The following is a 23515-nucleotide window of genomic DNA, read 5'->3' on the forward strand; positions in this document are numbered from 1 at the left end:
AATCACAAGTAGAAAGTAATATAATATAAACACTACTTGTATATTAGCATGATATTCAGTAAATCTCTTATGTGATGCTTTTTGCAGCGCAAGTCGCCCGCGCAGCTGCGGTCACTGAGACAATTAAATATTTCTACATAATAAATTTAAATGGGTCCTTGTTTATATTGTTACTGGGAAATAAAGCTTTGGTCAGAATGACTGATTTGCAACACAAGTAGGAGAATTTCAATTCCTAGAGATGATTTCGAGATCAATATTTATAAGAAAATTACAACTAACAAGTAATTTTAAAATAAATTTCGGTTTTAAAATAAAGGTATCAGCCCCCCTAGACAAGTGGTTTTCTATTAGCGTAAAGTTGAATAGAATAGATTATGAATGTATGAAATTGACGTTTGATTACGACGACGACGACGATTGATTACGTCAATCTCATACATTCATAATCTATTCTATTCAACTTTACGCTAATAGAAAGCCACTTGTCTAGGGGGGCAGGCATGTTCCAATACTATCGAAGATTATGCCTTTCTAATGTTGTAATTTTGTAAAATTCCCAAAACATTTTTATACCCGAGAAAGGAATAGAAGCTGGAAACGGTCGATCTATAGTAATCATGCTAACTACCAAATTATCTATAATATAGGGCATAAATCTTTATACATTATAAGGGCTATAAAAATAACAAAGTTGGCTATATATTGGTGAATCAGTTATTAAAACATACTAGTAGTTGTCGAGATTAACTTCTCCAACATAATAACTTTACCTTTAGAGGCAATTATACAATTATAGAGAACGAGTGAGCCATGAATCAGATGCACAAATAAATATGTCCTCACTTGCTTTTCTCGATATCAATTAGTTTTTATGTACTGACAAGTGATAGCTCTACTATTTATAAAGTTTCTTGTATGAAAAAGGTAAATTGCAGTTAATAAATATAGAGTTCATTTATCGAGATAAAAATGTAAGTTAGACTAAAACTCGCACATCATGCAAAATAAAATACTTAATACTTTCCGAACATCAACATACGTAGGTAGGTTATTTTTTTATATTATTTTTATATTTAATGTTAAAACATAGGTATTTTTTAAATAAACGGTGTAGGTCCTTATCGTAATTTTTTTATAAAACATTGATAAGAGAACATATCTCAACTTCTTATTACCTCTCAATTAGTCTTGCAATTGAACAGCAGCAGATGAATGACATACAAAACCAAGTCCACACCACCTCACTAATGAATCAACCAATTCATGCCCTTGTTGTACTCTCAACGTATCTCCAGTACTTACAGGAAGTTTAGGAATACTAAGCAGGGCCACCCGGCAGCCCGTACCGGGAACCCGCGCGCTGTTTTGTCCCCAACCAGCACGAACCGACCACCGACCACTATATTACTAATTTATACGGATTTACGCGACATTCCGCGGACAGCTGTGCGTTCCGGCTTCTTCCAATGCACAGGAATTTTGGTCATTTATTCCAATTTCGTTTTTCAAGAAACCTGCTGGGTGGCTGTGAGTATTTTGAGTTACATATCGGAAAATACTTAATTTTACTGCTACTTATTACAAGTAATATCATAATAATATAATTAGAAACTTGAGAAATATATATTTTAAAACTTCTAGTAATACCTACGCGTATTTTCTTTCTAACGTTTAGAATAAACAACGTCTCATTTACGCAATGTTTCAGAAAATATGAATTGAATATGACACAAATATTAGATAATCTCGCAGTAAACTATTTATTATTATACCTTTAATTGGGCCTTTAGAATGCAGTTTCTTCATAATTCGTCAGATATTTTCATGATTTATAAGTAACGTGATCATTAAATAAATTAATAGATTTATTAATGACATACGAGTGGTCTCGTTAAACGGAATTAAATCTTTACACACGCTTTAATAAACTAACTTTTTAAAGTATGTTTCTCGATTATATGAATTTAGATTGAAAATATTTTGATGAGTCGCTCATTAGCAGCAGATATTTGCCGAATGGCGCGTGACGATATTTCTATACAATGTGTTATCATTAACACATAACTCCCACACGCCATCACTTGGTTATAAAGCAGTGAAACTGTACAAACAATTATTTGCTTTCGTAATTTTTTAATAATTTATCAACGCACTTTCATTTAAAATATAATGTCCTGTATTACATTATGGGAATAAGATTAATTCATATTAAGTTACGTAACATATCGATTCCATTTAAATTCATTTATGTACAGTATGATGTGTATAATATTATCTAAGTATTTTATCTATGAATTGATTCAATTAACAATTATAATTAAACTCTCAGCCTTTCAGATCTTATTCATGTATTCAGTTTTTAATCAATCGTAATATTTTTACATCATTTTTACCTAACCCAAATAAAAAAAAAAATATAAGTATAATCAAACCTTTTTGTTTCGCGTAACACCATAATATTATGTCTGAATATTCCATCAACTGCTAGCTTTCTCAAATCGCGTTAGATTTCCTTACCCATCGAATGTTGGATGCTTTGTCTCGGAGCATGATGGCCAATTAAATAATGCCATTAATCACGGAGAGCTGTGGTTACCACGAGTCCGCCATTACGATCTGTGCTGCATCTAGCTCCTTATCTTTCACCGGCCCTTCAACAAATTACTGCTTTCGGTTATTGCGAAATTCAAACAACGTAATTGTGCAAAGGGAATGCGCCTGTAATTACCATTATTACGTTTTAGATGTATTGATAGAATATTCGGAATTTCCTTCATACACTAGTAATGGGTTAACTAACTCAACATTAGAGTAATTCACAAAGATAGAGCGAAATAACATTACAATAAATACAGACTTCATTGTTCATTGAATTGACTTTCTTTTACCGTGTTTACTTTCTGTACAATCAAGGAATTTATGATTAAATGTTGAATTTAAAAGAGGATTTAGATAACTTTTTTACCTTCAAATTAAACAGTTACAATTAAGTTTTTATTGGACACATAACCAGTTTTATTTTAGTCTCATTCTAACGACCTTATTATTGACCTTATATAGTTAGAATAATTGCAAAATTCGGCCAATAATTCCAGCAACGTAGCATTACTTACAAGCGTGTAATCATTCCAATGATTAGATAGCAAGGTATTGGTATAATTAAGGGCTATGTATAAATAACGGTGGTATTACCATAATTTCGCGCGCCGTGCGCGGGTGCTTTATTGTGATTAAACTAAATCCAATCGATGCGCCCGCGCAGCTCTAGGGATGTGCGACAAGAGATCGATAAGGTTTTAGTATGATATTATTATGTCCATGAATGATATTTGATTACATTACGAATGTTATGTAAGTGCATAATACATAAGGATGTTATGTATTATTGCCATCTACTCCTAAATTTGCAAATGTTCATGAAGATGATTTTGAATATTTCTTTTTATATATTGTATCTATACTTTACTGATCTGTGCATACTTATAAAACTTCCAGCATGATCCTACCCCTATAATTGAATTGCATTAATAAATTGACTTCACCTCGTGCAACTAAATTAAAAAATACGCCCTTCTTCAGAAATACAATACTTTGAGACCATTCAGTGTGTATGATTTTGCATGTAAGTGATTCTAACCAATTATATTAAAATATTTGTTAAATATGTTTTCTATCGATAATTTTTGGAGCTTCCCTAGCATTTGAACGAAGCACGCTGGCCCTATTACTAGTCGACCCGTGCTCTGTGATTGCCGTGACGGCCTGCGACCGCCTCACACGACTATCCTCTGTTTATTTAATCTTATTTACTTTTATCTCAACGGAAATTTTAAAATAAATTTCCAATAAGTTAATAATGTCACAGGAAGTACGCGAGTTAACGGTTCTTAGAAAAATAACACTGTGTCTTCAATAATTGCGATTTATATAATTCTGATAAAACAATTGTCATTCTTTTAACTTCACAGATTATTAAATATTATTTGACCGCCTCCTTGGTACAGTGGTTGACGCGTGAGCGTAGAACCGAGGGGTCCTGGGTTCGATTCCCGGTGGAGACGAAGAAAAAAATGTCTCGGTCTGGCAGGACACAGAAGGCTGATCACCTACTTGTCCCTAAAGAAAATCGATCAGTGAAACAGATGTACGAATAATGCATCTGCCCCTTACCCCACTAGGGGACACGGGACTTCACTTTATTTTATACTTCGATAATTGGCACTTGGAATCAATATCAAGAAATATATAGTAGATAGAAATTATTTTGACCAATAATATTATCTCTAAACTGTTCTCTGCTCTACGTTCACACATTAGTCGTAGTATGCAAGTGCCTAACATAATATTGTGCCGATTTAATTTCTTTTCCAAAAGCATAAGCCCAAACCGCCATTTTCCCAGGCATCCAATAAATAGTTAACGAAGAACGATCCGAGTACGATATTGTGCAATTTGGAGGACAGAGGCGAACGTGTTATTACGAGCCCTACACGCCGATACGCAAATCAACTCTGCCCGGGGATAAATAATTGCACCCGTGACCGCTTCCATTATCCGTAACCATACACAATTACTGCCCGTCGCGTTTACACTGACCACCACACATGCCTGCCGCAACAATCAATGAGATACACACGGTATACATTGACGCGTTTCTTTAGTAGGTTGTAATGTGTAGTGGTTCTAGAGCAGCAATGTAGCAAGCAAAGCGATGCAGCAATGAGCTCGTGGTAGCGAGGCTATTATTCGTGAAGCTCATTACAATATTAATCAATAGTCTCTCATCCGTGGCCGGTATAAATAAAATGGATGCAGAATAAGGTTTAATGTTAGTTGTGCAATACTAATGCCGGGTTCTCGCAAATGATAGAGTGCGGAGACAATATCGCTCGGCGCTACATTTTATGACATTGAAATATTTTTGAGTCACGTATTCTTTATTACTATGGGCCTGCTGTAATTATGTGCTCTGCTTCTAATCGCGGAGTCCATATTTAGCATGTTCATTACGAACTATTTAGATATAGTCGAAGATATCTCGTTATGTAAAGAACTAAAGAGCTATTTATGTATGTAGCATAGCACAAAATCATATCGGCATCATTATAATGTAAAAACATTTCAAATACTTTTGTCCTAATTAAAATAGTTAATGAATAATCATTTTTTACGGATTACCATTTCATTACCGTTGCTAAATCTGGACTAAATGCAAATATGTATTATTAATGAAGGATTTTACAACCACTCCTAGTTATTGCCTTACATTTTTTATTTATTAATTATGTGTTATATCTTCGCATACTTTGCTGAAGGTTACTTTTGTTTGTTCTCGATTGTAAATCGTTAAACAAACAGAATGATTCAAACACTTTTATTGATATGAGGTGTGGTCATCGGTGCGATGCCGTGTTTTTATATTATTATTTTTTCATTAACATAACATTCTGATATTGTAAGCACATTCTAGGAGTATATTATCCATCATGGATTCATGCCATGAAACCTTTTTTTCGCGAATTAGAGTATTTTCGAGTATTAATCTATATTAGAGCTCTACATGTAAATATTAACTTCAATTCTTTACTCATCTTTGTTTAAAAAATAAGGAGAAAGAAGACCTAACACATAGAAGGCAAAGTTCTTGGTCCCTATGACCCATTGTTGGAATTTTGTAAAACATAAATAATCACCGATATGGCGGTATGACAAAGCATATTTTAAGGCAAAACAAATGCTTGTACCTTGAGTAAAACGAACAATTGATTATTATTAAAGTAAATAGAATAAAGTGAGTCACTTGAGAGATAACATTCAAGGAAAAAATGTAGATAATAATTTAGTTGGATATGTCGTTGAATGTTAATGTCGGAATAATCATAATTTTATTGTGAAGCTGCTCGAGGCATTATGTGGGAAACAAAACATTACATTATGTACATATAATTTTTGTGTCTGTTTGTCTCTTTGTCCACTTTTTATTGAACTCAAGTTCGAAGAATTTTTGTTAATTTTTAACTGCTTGGTTTTTACCGTAAACTCGTCAAATGGAATGCGAGTTAAGTAAAAGTTTTGATCGATGTCTGAGTTATTTTAGCTAATTTATAAGTTCTTGGAAATTTTAACAAAAATGGTTTTTATTAATTAATTTTAACAATAATGGTCCTCATTACTGTTATTAATTTTGTATTATATTAGGTAAATATCGGTAAACAACCTCTGTTATAAATATCACCGAGCGCGTGCTATTTGCAAAGGAAAAGTTAAGTTTTTATATCCTGGCACTTTATCTAGCTTTTTAACCTTTTCAGCCATAGTCACGAGAAACAAAATATTGTTGTTTGAAAAATCGAAATTATCTTACATTAAAAATATTATGAATAGAGTATATTGATGTCGTTATTAGAATATAAATAAGAATAATCGCGGTATAAACACTATTGTATAAGTACATAGTGCAGAGTACAACAATTTGTAAGGTATGTGACTGTTACCTTTTGAGGAGCGCTGAGGTAATTCTCCCATACATTTGAATATTCAATTTTTCTCGTTAGTGATCAATATTATGTTCTTGTATCTAATAATTCAGTCAATTAATTGTCATGTTTTTCTTGTTATATTTTTTTAATAGCGAAATAATTATGAAAAAATTACATCTAACATTTATCCAATATTTAATTTGTAGAAATAGGCTTAGTGACCTATTATTACTTTCTACAGTTTAAACATATATACATATATGTATAACATGCTATACATATATATATATAGCATGTTTGTATGTTGGAAAATTGTATTTTCTTAATATTACAACTTGGAATATCTTTCAAATATGGAAAAATATATTTAAACGTTTATAAAATGAAAGGAGAGTAGGTATAGAATATAGATGCCATATTTCTGAGCGGTGCTGCGCGGGCGCACGCTCAATAAATATATTTAACTAGATTATCAGCGCGGTGCTGCTCGTGTAATGCACTTAGTTATGTAGCTGTTACTAATATTGTGCAGAATATTTTATTTACAAATGTTTTTTTTTTCATTTATCCCTTATGGCTTATGCAAGCAAACGATCAGGCTGATCACTAATTGATGGAAAGTGATGCCCAATAAGCATTCAAGATGTAATGGATGTTTGCTTGATACTTACAAATAATATTGGTACAGCTTTATGTGTGCTCTTTTAAATATCGAAATAAAAAATCATGCATAGACGTATGAAATTTTTGCATTTCATGGATGTATGCAAATAGACTATAGAATAGTGTCAGTTTGTCAATCACCGAGGTTTTTGGAATTTCGATACTTACAATTCGTTCTATAAATAATATTTCATATTATATAAAGAAAGTTCTGATTCTTAATTATAACAGCTACATACCACATCGCAGCAAAGCAGTGATATTCAAACTGCCCAAGTTTATGAAAGCCGAGCTTGCTCCTCGCAATTACAATACCTCACAACCGCGTGAGAAGCCCTTATCAAATATAACCCATCGAAATATCAAACGAAAACCGACTCTATCTCCTACCCATAAGGTCCTAGCCACCTGCATTCATTTGTATACAGTGTTACATCGTACAAATATTACTTGTATAAACACCCACGATCTCTACTTTATGGCCCACCTGTTCATATCGCCTTTATCAATTAATAGTTTTCAGTTTTATTAATATTAATTAAGGTTTGTACGCGAATTGAACTATGGCTATTTCTTTGAAGAGATAGCTGCGGGCATTTATTATAGTTTATTACAGCATCAGCTGCTCGTCTGAGATTTAGATTAATTCATTGTAATTATTCGCACTGATGAAATAAATATTCTCTACCTATATTTTATCTTATGTTATATGTTGTTAATTATTATGCTGTTGCTTGTAACTTTGCTATTGTAAATACTTATTTTAAACAGATGATTAATTAAAAAGTACTGTAGAGTCAAATTTATAAATAAAGTTATATTTTCTTCAATAATGTACCTCCAGATCATAATGAAAATCACACCACTAAACAGAATTAAGGCTCGGTGGAGATAAACTCGCAATTTTAAATAAATGAATTTAAATTTAACTGACCTTTACGATGCAGATTTATTTGCTTCCGGAGAAGTCGCTATTCCTGGATTGTTTTTGAAATCTATATCGAGAAGTAGTTACGGCCAGGGATGGTAGGAAAATATAAATCATTTATAAGAGGAGAATACAATTGAAGAATTTCCCAAAAATTTACAAATTTGGGGAAAAAAGACCAATTGCAAAAGGATTTGCTAAATTAACCGATCATAAATAAAACAAAGATTCGGAAAAGAAAGTTAAATATCATCGATTACAAGACGCACTTTATGCAGTATGCATCGCATTGCCAATAATCTTGGATAACTACTTTTTTAACCTACAGAAACGGGCGACTGTGGTAGGTAACGACTGAATTTTGCGTTTTAAATGTGACCATTTCGGTATATTTAGTAAAGTCGGCGTGTAAATATGAATGAAGACATCTCGTCGTCTCCCACAGTGCGCTGGACGGGCTCATTAATACAATTAAAATTTGGTGTCGTGGCTCCGGCAAAAACCGCGGGGCGCAGTGGTGGGGGCTTGGGAACGTTTTGCGGCATCTTCTACTTCTAGAGGAAAACCAACATCATGCATATTATGTCAATTATAAATTGTATCTGGGAATTTTAAGGTGGGTTTCTTAAAACTGGTGTTATAAAATTAAATTTTACTTCTGTGATTAAAGGACTCGTATCGAGTACCTCGATTGCAGATATCTGAGAATCTTAATATATTTGATCCACGTCGATAAACCAGTCGAAAGAAAATACCGTGAAATTCCTTTAAAATATCGCTCATTGTTGGCGCGTCATTATTGAACGATCGAGAGCTCGCAATTAAGCCGAAATGCATACGAAAGCAGCAAATCAGAGCCGTCGCTCGTCAATTAGGTCCGATGAACCGTACCGGTAGCTAATGGCATTAATTGTTGATAATTGCGCCGCCGATAACAATCGTCCCGTGGCATTTCCTCGATTACCATGCGCGTGCTTTTTGCGCGCGACAATTACGCGCGATCTGTATGCACGCGGTGGTCGCCCGCCGGCCCCGCGCCCCGCGCCCGCCCCGCACCCCGCGCACCCCGCATTCCCGTGCTGGCTCGCTGGACCTTTTTGCGCATCTCGCCGTGGGAGTCTGCAGCTTAGATGTTTGAATATCGTGTAACATGGATTTTGAAGAATGCGATCATCATTTTTAATTACCGATCATATTATGTCTGATTGTTTTTGTACTAGAGATTGGTCGTTATCAGTTGCCATCTCTTGATTTTGATGGGAGATAAGATAGTAATGACTTAATCATTATGTTTCAGAACTTTTTTCATTCGCCTAATCTTCCAAATTCACATTTACATTTAGCGCTTGCGCCTTTGCTCACAATTATGTTTTCAATCGCTGTTAGTTACCATATTTTACACACATGTTAAATATTTACTCCATCAATATGATCTGAATTAATCATAAATCTATCTTCTCGTAGAATATTCACTTTCCAGGTAATAATTTATCTTCTGTCAGAGACAGCACCGAATATCGATTAGGATAATATTGAAAATAATCACTTGTTTATGCAATACATTACAATAATTTATTGCATTTATATTTTGTTATCCAACAATTCAATAAAATTACTACACAACAATATCACGATCGGACCGGACTATAGACAACATCGTCAACCAATAACGACAGTGGAAATTATAAGCACCCTGTATACGCAATACGCATACCTGCTGCTACATTTCTGCAGTCTATCAAATAATATATTACACAATCATCTCACAGACAGTTCGTCAGAAACGCAACAAAAACCGTCAAAACATTTAGATGACGGCCCGTCTCGCCGTCACTCAGCGCATGAATATTTCATTTATTCAAAGCGGCCAAAAACGTCCGCCATTGAATATTCGAGCTGAGCGACGTGTTTGCATCCGATCGCTAAAAACTGCATTCAAACGAGCCGTGTGTGCCCTCTGCTGAGCTACAGGGATGGCAACTGTAAGATTTTTAATAAATTTATATTTGCTAACTGAGAAAGTTAAATTGTGAAAAATTTGACAGTGAAAAGTACCTAACAGCAATTAGAAGAATATGAAAAATTTAAATTATCATATTAAGATACAATTCCTTTACGGTATCCGTGAATTATTTTACATAGATCAAAGTGTCATGGGCAGATACCGTTGAATCTCCAAACGATCACCTCAACGACATGTTTATTGCTGGCGCATGCTACAGAAGTGGGAACTTCTTAAGCCGCATTTAGCACTCCTTGGTCATCACATGCTAATGTTATAACATTTCCAATTTTAATGCAAAAATTCAAAGTGAAAGTTTTCTCGTCTATTGGCAGCCTCTATGACTTACTTTTTTTCCTAGACGATTTTCCTTAGACGTCCACAAGCGCGCAGTGGCAGCCCTGCCCCCCGCGCCCCGCCCGCTCTCCATTCACACGCGCTCGAATTGGCCGCAATTAAAGAGGCCGCAGCGACAATCAGATTCATATTTTTTCTTACCTCTCTCCCGCTCGATATTGCATTTTGTAAAGTTTTTGCGTTAAGTTATTACATAGCATTAACTTATCTGTATAATCTGCGTAATTATGTATTAAACACACAAACGACTTGTTTCAATTTTTTGTGACGCCGTATGCGCGGTGATATTTCTTTTTATGTTCATTCGGTGATTGTTGTAACTTATGTATACCATAAATTATACAATAATTTTTAATTTACTTGTATAATATAGGTTAGACAATGAGTCGTTATAATCCAAATATAATAGTAATACACGTGAAAGTTCGCAAGCATGGATGTTTGTTACTCTGTCTGCTTTCACATCAAAACAGCTGATGATATTCGTATGAAATTTTGTACAGTGATAGATTATTGGCTAATTTTTATGTGACTACTACGCGAATGAATCCTCCGGCTCCAGGTTCTTACTAATCAGTAATACTCGTAGTTGTTTTTTAATAATATCTAATGTATGCACCTAATCGAAAATTTCTCCAAACATATGTACATAATATTATTTATTCCATGATTCACTATAATTATTATAAAAAAAATGTCTAAATAATGCACAGATATTATCATAATTAATTACATTTAAATGAAAATTAAGTATGTATCTGATAGGTAAATGTTTATATAGTATCGGAAATCAGCAATCGATCGGTTGCCCAAAACAGGCTGCAAAATGCCTGGGAAAATCTGCCCTCGGAATGTGGGCAAAAACAATGAATATAACTTTCTCCGCGCAAAAAATGTAAACGGTAAGGTCTTGTTTCAATGTTATTTATTTCCTTCTCGTTTACTCTTTTGGGAATGTTACGAGTATTACATGAACAAATGGTGGTGACATTCATTTATTACACTTTAGTGTAATTTGCATGTGACTGTTCATATCACAGATAGGGTAATTTATATATATACATATATTTATATATTTAGGGTATTTATATATATACATATATTATAACATATAGGTAATTTATACAATAATACAATACAACCTGGATAGTAGATAACTAATGAGCTGTTGTATGGTTGTAGTCATGTTCAAAAGTAAAGAAATTAAACTTTCTCTTTAAGTTCTAAAATAATATAAGATTTTGGTTTGTGTTTATTACACAAACCAATCGAAAGCAAAATCTTAAAATATAGAAAACGAAATGTGTTGATATAACATGGCAATGTTCTTGGTACAGGTATTAGAGCGTTACCGCTAAAACTATCGGATAGGTAAAGGGTCTGGAATCTGGATTAGACTCTAAACGGAAATGAACCATAAAAATCAACATAAATACAATGCATAGGTTTCTCATCGCCGAATTGTATAGACTATAGTTAAAAAATATAAAATGAATGTAAAAAGTCATAGTAGGTAGTCTTAAAAGTCACAATAATGCCATCCAAGTTTTTCGTACTGTAAAGTAAATTAAACAAAAATTAATGAATGTATAAAACATTGAATATTATTTAGCATGTATTACGGTATTATCTGTATAGAATTACACATAGTTATATCGGTTATTGTTTGCGGTAACCGGAGAGCGTTTTAGCTGCCTAAACACTTTCGCCATCCATCACGTTGTCAACCCATCTGATGTAGGTATGTATGTATGTCGTGTTCATCATATTACTGTCCACTAGATTGTCTAGTGTTTCAGGTACGATGAACTAGGATTCCTGGCTTTTCTGACTAGAGGTCAGGTTGTTTAGAAAGACATAAAAACAGCTCTAGGTACATCTGATTTTCATATGATACGAATTAAAAATAATATGAGAAATGAAAATAAATGAATATATCTTGTAGTACATCATAACATATTGTACATCATTATAATTGAACGATTTGTACCTGGATCCGAGACTAATAAAATTGTATAATAATTAGGAGGAATATCTACGAAATAAATTTTCTCGACAAGAGGTTTATAATTTATATTAAAACATCCTTATTCCACATTGCAATTATATATTTCAATGCCAATCGACCACCTAAACAAAATAAATACTTGCCGAAGCTAAAAAATAAAGAAAACACAACTATAAAATCCATTTAATTAGACAGTCTATTTAAATAAAGAACAAAAAGCTTGGGGTCAGCGTATTTGTATAGCTATCAGCGTGGCCCGCGGCGTCGCTCGATTAACCTTCATTTGTATCAATTATCGCCTCTCATACACAATGCTTAAATCTCCAACACCTTTATTAAAAGCCTCCAAATACCGCTCATTATTATTTTACGAAAATGTACTTTGTTTATATAGAGTTACAGTATGTTTTAACTTAAAGGATTGTTTTTCTATCGTTATTAAAAACACATTAGATTAGTTCTAGTAGTTACGGGTGTAGTGATACCCGCTATTATGCCGGCGTTTGATTGCTATCTTTGATATTCAAATTTATGAGACTATTATTATTTGGGCATTATGTAATGAACACTCAAAACAAATGTTTTGCGGTTAATTTGTACCAACGTAAATGTGTGATTAACGAATGTTTTATAATTGTATTGTAAAGAAATTATTGTATCTATTTAGTAAGATAAATTTTGGACTCCTGACGACTATATTATCTCTTCTAATAACTTAAAAGTACAGGTAAAATATGTCACAGCAATTCCTAAACAAAAGCACCATTAGATATTTGTGTTTAAAAATTATTAATCTCGGTTATACACAACAAAATAATGTATTGTTTACATACTAGTTTGTTTTAACTATCATAGTTATCTTTACAATAGTCACAGCTACTTCTATAACACTGCGTTTTTATTGCTCGAATGTCACCGTATTTCACTAGTTCTATTGAAGCCAAGTAACAAGTCCTGTGAGCTCACACGCATGTACCGACCACCAGGCACCATGTACCGAGAGACGCGCCACAAAAACAAAAGATTTGTTTATCTGATAAGCGCATCAACATGCACCATTCAAGTCAATCGCAAATTATCGGTACACGGAGTTACGCCGATGATCGTTAGATAAAAACATTATGAATGTCGCCGTGCGGCGCGACACGCGGCGATGTTGCCGACAGTCGCGCGACAAATCGCCCGGTGACTGACCGCGCTCATACATTTTCATAGTTGGACGCTGAGAAAAACGCGGAGACCGATGTAATTGATGTATTTCCCAGCGGTTTCTGTGAAGGCGATCCTAGATCAATGATTATGCCTTCATTGAACGACGCGGACGCGGGCGCAGGCGCTGGATGCGGGAACTGCATTTGCGACTACTATGTATAAACTATGACAATTTAATCATATACATATTTGAATCTAAACGAATTTTATATTAGGGACAATGTTCAGTATTTAACAAAGAGTATGTTATCATAGTTTTAGAATAATACACCAATAAGTTTTAGGTTCTACTAGCATTTCGCACTTGTTAGTTGTTCCCATACTTTAGTAGAAAAAACGCGAAATCGTGAACGTTTATTGAGTGTCCGTTAAAAGATTTTGTACATTGCCGAAATTCGAAAAAGTCAATAAATTGATAACTGTGCTTTATTAGCTACACGTGGGTAGATTTTTATAAACTACTCAAAAACATAACGGTCGTACAAAAACTTTTCTGTTACACAAATAAATGTTTTATTGTTTCATATAAAAAGTCCAGACATTAGTATCATATTATTTATTTTATTTATTTATTGAAATTATTATAACAAATTTATCTTAACAATAACTTAAGTCTAAGTCCCACAAAACTGCAAATGCAGTTTGTCTGTGGGAATACAGTCCTAGTAGTACAATATTACCTAGTACAGTAGTGTTTTTACTACGATACTGTATTAGTTATCCGTTCTTGACATATGTATATTAGTAATTAACTGCAGCAGAATGTGGATACATGGGTGTGTATCGTTGATGCGTCCCTTCCTTTGGCATTTAAATGTAGAGCAAGAATGTAGATAAACGATACCAATAAATTTCAAGCAATTACACTAAACATTCAATAATTATTATGGGTATAATTTTCTAATGTATTTATAGATGTACTTTGAACATAAGCTCGTGATGATAATATAGTTCAATTAAACATATTTTTAATCAGCACCTTGCTATCTAATCGTCTCCATGTCATCATCACTATATAGTATAAAACAGAGTCGTTTTTTCTGTTCCTATATTCGTATATCCTTATATATGCTTAAATCTTTAAAACTGCGCTACGGTTTTTTTTAATAGATAGAGTGATTCTATTAGGTTTTAGACAAAGCGGCCGAAGCCGCGGGCGGAAGGCTAGTAATGAATATTTTTTAAAATAACGCGAGTTTTAAATTCTTAATGTAATATCTCAATGTTTTGATCAGATTGTGAAATGTACTTAGTCTATCCTCATCAAACTCAAACTCAAAATTCATAAACAACTTTTCCAAAGCCAAACATCAAAATGAACCAACATCGCTTCAGCGAACCCGGCATGTGACAATAGCGCGCTATTCCCACGGTAATATAGCCCAAACAAATCCGCGCTCGTTAAGGGCCGCTTTTTGCAGCGCTGCATCTGCTCCCAGGGAACGGGTTCCTTGCTCCACATTTTTTGTCCGCGAGCCGCGTCAGTTTTGGGCAGCATTCATATGGGCTGGCCAGTGATATGCATTTGCATCATTCATACCATCTTTACATGTTTGCCGTGGTCGCATATGCAAGATTATGGGAATGTCACATTTTGACGAGATTGTTGGATGTTTAGGTGATTATATTTTGTTTTACTAAAAAACGGAAACTAAGCGTTTGTGCATTTTTATGCGCAAAGATAAATGATCACTGAGAAGTATTTTAATTTAAACATAAATAATATTTATTTTATTATTATACACAACACAAATACAAAAGTGGTAGCATAAGAAAATCATTGGTATGCAATGTATTTTCCACTGAAAAGCTTCCAGCGCAACTTAAAATTGCGTTAAGGGGATACTAGATAGATTTGTGCTTTAAATTTACTTTTTCATCTAGATAATAGGAATTGTTGAAAGACACAAGAAGTATGTATAGTAGAGATAATTTGGAATGTGCTGCTTTTTTAAGAAATGAAAAACAAATCATATTATTCACAACTTCTGTCGTATATTCGACTTTATGATTTCTCTTAGATATCGCTGTAGCAGCGGGAAGGTACGTTTTCAAAGAAGAAAAAAAATTAATTCAAAAATGTTTATCAAGATAATATTCATTGAAAGCCGAGCCTTCATATTCGGAATTATAATGCGCGGTTCTTATCACGAATACATAATAATCAGCGCGCTTTTCGCAATCGGTTATTCACCGTTTTTCTGTTCCCACTCATTACGGATTCAATTTAAATTCAGAGCATTTATCTATGCTCTTATCTCGTTATTTCGCAAATATTATCGGTTTTGTAATTCAGAGCGCGTACCATATTAAAATGAGAGTAATAAACAGTTTGTATAATGTATTGAGCGATTATTATACGAGGTTATTCGATCGGCTGTTTTTTACGGCGACTATTACGCGACATTCCCTGAGCCACATTAACTGGGAGCATTTGCTAAGTGCTTGCTAATGAATTGTGCTTTTTTAGCGTCTGTCAATCATATCTAGCTGCAAGTGAGCGCCAGGGCTGCCAACTCTCACCGGAAACTGTTTAGTCAAAAACATTCAAAAAGTTTTATTGTCATTTCAATTAGTTATACATTCCATTTAATTTGGATTTCAAGATGCACTTGTATGATATCTTTTCAATAAACAGTACACAAGTTTCTCTTTATAATTATTATTTATCTTAAGGTCTAATCTTAGAACATTATATCTCTATTTACGATACGTAAATAACACTAACAAAAGTTATAACGTAACACTTCATGCAGTAGTGGTCATAGAGCTTTCAAAAGCTCCAATATTCTAGGAGGAGGCAGCCCTGACGTGACCATTTCTATGGCGGTATTGAGTAGCACATAATTTTCTTCAGATCACAAGCATGGTGTCTCCGTGGCGCCATCTGTAATGTGCTGGGAAAGTTGCGCCATTGCGCCTTGCAAACCTTTCCTGCATTATTCTGATATAATATTTTTTACAACATTAAATATAATTGCTCATTGGCTTCCTTACTTTAAGCCCTTTGGTATGTGTTAAACTATAGTTTGATTAAGTACAAGTAGATGATTGTTTCTGTTATCTAATGTTCTATGATAAATTAATAAGTTTTTAATTTTTTGGTTCCTTCACAGTAATCTGTAATGTACCTACAAACTAAAAAAAAAAACAAAAAACAAATAAAGTGCGTTAAAGCTTTGTTACCTTTGAATGTAGAGCACGACGAAATAGACGAGATCCTTAAAAACATTTTATAGAATTATAAATAGATGAGAAAACAGACAGTTGACAAGCTTTATCTGTCTTGCCTGCAGGCTAAACCATATTTTTAACGAGGAAATCAACCCATAACCGGTAACCCATGAACTCAATTCAATTCATCTTTGTCATCTTTAGCTAGTGCTAATAATATAAAATAGATTTTGACCACCTTAGTGCAGTCACTAAGGTGGTCAAAATCTATAGTTAAACAATGAATTCTTTAAAAATTATCTATTCTAAATCAACGGATCAAACAGGTGCAACTATAACTGAACACCTGATTTCAAATGTCTCTGCATTGTGGGAACCATTGATAAATATGTGTAGGTGACGTCATAAATAGGCAATTGAATTTTAATATTTATTATGATAATGACGTGTAATTTATTCTCTATCATTCACAGCTACAGCCACATGATTTACATAAAGGACATGCCGATTGGTCATTTCATTTGAATTTTAAATATGCGCGACCTTACTGTTTCTTTTCTGTACGATATACATTACTGGCTTATTTTAGAAGGTATTTTTTTTTCATAAAATATGGGGCAGTTGATTATTCGAGCATAAAACAAATAGTGACTATCGTTTAGCTTTCATCGGGTTACGGAAACGCGTTGAAAAGGACAACAAATAACATTTGAAGATTAAAATTCTTCAGGCATTTTGAGATAACTATGACATGATTTTAACAAGCAATTTTACAATTTATTTCATTAGTTGAATAGATTTTTTTAAGTATAGAGGTAATTAAAAAACACTGAACAGTCACACTAAAAGTCATTAAATATGTACCCTCTTAACATATTGAACCTTTTAGGATATCGACCGATCGATAAGGATCTAAGTTTTAAAGTTTTGTTTACAGCACTATTCAGTGATCCGTGAACAAGTTAATTCAGTAGTATGTTGCTATTTTTTATCAAATTCTTCGACAGAATATTGTCATTTACACTAAAAAATATCCTCGCATAAACATGTCATAATTACGAGACTACGATAATTTTCCAAACATATTTTCATGTTAATGGTTTTTAATGTTTTCAATTATTCAAACCTGTTCTTAGTGAATGTTCTGTAATCTATGAGTATACGAGTTGAGATGTTTTTCTCGTTGTGGTCGATGTTTATTAATGCGTTTCAGACCTGCCTTCTAGTACTTGTTTTGCTTTTATTCAGAAAAGGGTGGGACGGACAGGTCCTCCCTACCGTAGGTATATATTACAGTTAATATATTATGTACTCTGGGGAAATTGTACATAATGGTAGAGTTAATTAAATTATATGATTCAGGTATACATTTATTTTATTTACTGTTTGCTACTTGTATAAGCAAGTGTAAGTGCTAACTAATTAGGTGAAATACCTATTTCTAATTCTGTGAATTCAGTAATTAACGTCTGGGTTTTACTGCGTTATTATTTGCCATTATAGTTTGGGCATAGTCAAAGACTATGCTTAGCGCACACAATTTCTATTTAAATGTGTAAGTTCTGTAAATAATATTTAACCCGACGTAGTGTATTGTCAATTGTATTGCACATTGCATAATAATAACGACTATCTATACCACACCGACTCTAATTCAATTTTCCAAAACTACACTCGATTTTTAGTTATTAAAATAACAATAAACCAGCAATGTTTTCATATCATAGTTTAATTTCCATTGTACACAATACATGGATGCATTAGCCATTCAGTAGCCAATGTCCTTCAAAACTAAAGCAGCAATGTAAAGCGCATCGAGCGAGTGTCGCAGGCTGTGTCGCGGTAGCGGGCGGGCTAGGTTCTCACGGCCCGCCACCATTAAAGGATCGCGTCGCCCCGCAACTCGCGGTAATTAATCCACAAATGAACGCTAACATTGTGATTTATAGAATTGCATATTTTAAATGTGTGTGAGAAAACTAATCGACTTTTTGTGGCTATTGACATTTGTTACAGTATTAGATATATTATTCAAATCAATTCTTGCTAGAAATAGCCAAAATAACTTATCATCTATTATTGTGAGTCGTTATTTTTTTTTTTTTTACTTAAGATAGGGAAGCGCTTGACCACAATCTCGCCTGATGGCAAGCTAAGATGCGGTCTAAGATGGTACGCGCTTCCCTAGTAGGTACCGGTTCACTCTTCGCTTGAATTAAATAAATATAAATAAAAGACTTTAATATCCTTATAGCATCTATAAGGATATTTAAGTCTTTTCACTATTTTTATATTACTTTTAGAGACGAGAAATTTATGAATTCTAATTTTTGTTTTCCCAAAAACGTGAGTTGTGAAATGTAGGCAAAAAATCCAATCAGACCAACCAACCTTTTTTTTAAATTTACAAAACGAAGGGCTGATTAAGGCTAGGTTTTGCGTTTATAACAATTATACTTCTCAATAAATATTGACATTTAGACCTTGATAAATATTTTATAAGATTTCTACATATTAAAAACATTAAGGCTTTCCAGGTAAGACGATTCATTGCTTTATTAAGCTTTTAAGGGCTGATGCAGGTGAAGTTCTCAATGAGTTGCCGTATCATCTGTAAAATATTATACTTCGCATATTTATACTTTTCAGATGTCGATATAAAGTTTATGGACATTCATAATTCTTCAGTTTGTCTACTGTGACTTTTTTGAAATTCTTCTCTCTCTTGTTTGTAAACATATGCAATTAATTGTTTTTAATCTTTTAATTATACGATGGCATGTGTTTCTTACTACTTTCATTTATTCAAGGTTTATAGCCAAGACTCAGATTGGTTGATACACGCGCGAACATGGGTATGGGTTACTTATACATGAATCTAACTAGTATTGGTTAAGCATAATCCATAAATTATGATCTAATCGGTGAAGGAAAACGCGATGAAAACGAGCTTGATGTGATATCGAAGATGTAAAAACTAGTGCTTTTCCAGTATCGATGATGATAAATTAAAGTTCTCAATAGATTAAACCCTCATTAGGACATTTGTATCCCTGCAGTAGAGATAGCAAAACAAAGGTGACGATGAAAACGTGAATTTCTGTTGGATATAAAGATTTGTTGGTAATATTTCGCATTAAAGTCATTAAAACAATATCAGAATTCAAATTGTACAAAGAAAATGTACTAATACCATAGAGATAGAGTCAGTCGATATATTAAGTTGGCAATGAATACCATACCTGTAGTTATATCTGGATTTATTGCGTGTTTTATTCTAATGAAACCCGTTGTGTTACACTGTTGTGGCTAACTGTTATTCATTATTTATGGTCTTATCCCATGTGTGGAAATGCATTACTTTATCTAATATTTATTAACGCGCTAGACTTTGTAGTGCTAAATCTCATTAATTTGAGTGCAAGGAGCATTGCACATTAATTGTTATTCTTATATTCTGTCCTCTTTTGCAAAATATCTCGAAGTTTCAATCGAACATTGGTAGATATGTGTTTATTCGACTAGTACATCTAAACTTACTTAAGGGTATTTTTCAAAGAATGTAAGTAGTCAATCCCAGTGGACTAATTTAACGAATAAAATACCTATTACATCTTGTTGGTTATATTTATTTTAAATACTAATTAAATTATATTTACAAGTGTTTTCATATAATTTGATCTATCTATGGCAAATAATTTCTCGTACTTCAAACAAAAAGAAAATAGAAAGTATAGATACCATCGTATTAGTTCACGAACACTTTTAAACAACGGATTAACAACACCTTTTCTTTTAATCACAATCGTTGTATTGTTTACAATGTAGGACGCCTCGTTTGATTTAATATCTGAGCGATGGTTGCGTGTTCGGCATGCGAGCAACGCGCGGACGGTTGCGGCTTTTTGCGACTTTTTGCGAATTAGGACCGCTTTGAGCAGCCGCGGCTTTATTAGCACCTACATAACACTTGTAACATTCTAAGAAGTATTTGATAGCCGTAAAAAGTATGAATAACTTGATGCGTAAACAAACGGAAGAGGTTCATTACGCGTAATGATGCTCTGTGAACGTTGCTTGTGCAATGTTTCATGTAATCCTATTTGAATGTTCGTATAATTGAATATCTCAAGAGGTATGTAAATTGTGTATCACATAATGGTTGGTATATTATACAATTGATAAATTATTCTAGTAAGTAAATATTTATAGATTTTTAATATTGTTTCAAAGATTTAGATTGATAACTTACCATCAAAGAAGACGCTCTACAATCCTAAATGCTCAGCCAGCTAATGTAAAATTGAACGAAAACCGTTTACCATTTAACTGTTATTGCCAACGAAAATCTTTAAAGTTACCTTAGACCAGCTTAAAACTTAAACAATGCTTATAAATATGTAGTTGCAGTCTTTGTCTTTTTAAGTACAAAATTGCATAGCGGGCGTTGGGCGGGCGGGCTGGGCGGCTGCACACGGCAGGCGGCGGCGTGGGCCCCGGCGGGGTGGGGCACGGGGGCAGCGGGGGACAGCGGGAGGGGGGCGGGAGGGGGCCCGGCACCTGCCGCAATATCCTATTTATGAATAATGTTTTATTCTAACAGCGTGCGACCCCTGCCGCCTCACCCCCCGCGTGTACAGGGCTGTTATAGTCAAATTATTGTATTTATTATCATGGAAAATTATTCTATACCTGAGCGAAGAAAAAGTATGAAACGCCTATGTCTATGGGCAGAAGTTTCGGGTTGTAATTCGATTTGCATTGAAGTGTTAGAAAATCTTATCTTATATGTTTTCCACAAAATAATAAGATTGAAGTCAGGTGTAAAAGCTAGTTCTTAACGCTTTCAGTAATGATAGTAAAACGAGGAGAAATATAATTTATTCCTATACATAAACATTTGTTAAAGCTTGTGCAAGTTTGCAGGTTAAATGGTTTTCCTTTGACGTGTTTTTATTTCGTATTATTTTGATTATTATGGTCATGGCGAGTAATAACTAATACACAAGTATGATAGAAATGAAGTATTGCATTCGTACAATATTATTTAGACCAGTTTGTCGGTTCGGGAAGTTATAATTGTCGGCAATAAACGACTTTCTCCCGGCTAGGGTTGACAACTCACAGCACAAATCACATTAACAGCCCTGACTTATTCCCCTTTGTTTGTATGTTATTTCATTGATTCCTATTTGAATAGAAACATTCTTGTTTATGTGTGTAGGTCCGCGTCTGTCAATATTGGTCGAGATATTTTATTCAGTAATCAATGTAGAGCCATTTTCACATTTTACAAGTTATGTTTGTTTTATACAACTCTATCTATTCCTATTTTGTGCAATTGACTGACTGCAATGAAAAAAAAAAAAAAACGTGACGTTACGTTAAATTAAAAACAAATTATTTTTTAATTCTAGTTTGTAGTGTTACAACTTTCACTTTCCATGCGATTTGCATATTTATTATCATTTAGTGTGGAAGGCATAGATAAAATAGAGCAACTGTACCTCTAACTGCTACTGCAATAAATTCAACATTCAAAAACAATCCGCAAACAACGAGAATTCGCCACAAATTTCCTCGAAAACATTATATTTCCATTCTATATAATATATAATAGTAAAATTGTCCAATTTCTTGCGCGTTCCGTTTTCTGCACCTCACATTATTATGATTTAGTGGAGCAGTTGCAGTGGTGCAGCCCCCCCTCCCCCTCCCGCACACGGGTGGGGGCCGCCCGGGGGGGCAAGTCAGCGTAATAAAGCCGGCCATATTTCACACTTAACGCGTAATGAGCGCGCGCCCAAATAATTGGATCACGTACATAACTCATTATTACCTCGCACCTCACTGCGAATGTATCATTACTAGCCCTCCCCCCCCGCGCCCTCCACTCAACACCCCCCCTCCCGCCTGGACACTGCTCACACAATGGAAGGTGCAACATAAATGTCTTATTGTCTTCAAACTTTGATGATATTTGCTCTGTTTAGCGAGGTGTGGCGGATCATATTAAATAGCTGTATGTTCGTTAAAAACACGTGCGGTAGAATCCTTGTCAACTTGATCTCAAGCTACATTTTTCATCTTGATATCATTCTAATGTAGGTACAATATTCAATTCACCTTTAGTCTTCACATGACGGATGAATTTTAAATGAGTCGGTTTAACGACCAATATTTTTCTTACACTGTTCGCTATTGACTGTTATAGCCATAGTAGATAATATGCTGAAATTAGTTTTTATTATAATATCGAAGAACATTAGATGGGATTTACAATCCGAGATATCATAACTACAGAGTATGCATTTTATCTATTTCTAGGAACCAATGGAAACTAAATGTCTTTTATACGTGATTTTACCACAGTTTATGTGTTTCAACGATTCAGAGATGATATTGGAAAAAATCAAATGCGCTTTAGTTTTAAAACATACAATGTAATCTGCTTTATATTATACTAGCGTTCCACCCACGGCTTCGCCCGCTCACTCTAAAAGCTAATAAATTACTTAAACTATTAAACAACAAACTATATAAAAATCCGGTGCGTAGTTTTAAAGATTTAAGCATACATAGGGACATAGGGACATAGAGACATAGGGACAGGGAAAGCGACTTTTTTATACTTTGGTGGTGATAACACGTTCTTGGCCAGCATTGATATTACCTTATTTCTCATGAGA

At 33.9% G+C, this 23515-nt stretch overlaps 1 protein-coding gene and 1 long non-coding RNA gene across 4 annotated transcripts in view; one reads left to right on the forward strand and one right to left on the reverse strand.

The window, feature by feature from the left end:
- Positions 1-22449, reverse strand: part of LOC149909246 (uncharacterized) — a 37205-nt gene extending 14756 nt beyond the window's left edge. The window contains exon 1 of one of the 3 annotated variants that reach the window (XR_016456690.1): positions 2521-2629. This is a non-coding gene — a long non-coding RNA (uncharacterized LOC149909246). Of the gene's footprint in view, positions 1-2520; positions 2630-13273; positions 13606-22333 lie in introns of those variants that run through there. The other 2 variants (XR_016456691.1, XR_016456692.1) reach the window with 2 other exon arrangements.
- LOC149909245 (uncharacterized) overlaps positions 1-23515 on the forward strand; it is a 195812-nt gene that overhangs the window by 14783 nt on the left and 157514 nt on the right. The window lies entirely within an intron of this gene.

Source organism: Colias eurytheme, chromosome 4 (genome assembly GCF_061535395.1).
Source record: "Colias eurytheme isolate Ceu_HAF_F1 chromosome 4, ilColEury1 Martin Lab GWU primary, whole genome shotgun sequence".
In the NCBI taxonomy this organism is placed as follows: domain Eukaryota; kingdom Metazoa; phylum Arthropoda; class Insecta; order Lepidoptera; family Pieridae; genus Colias; species Colias eurytheme.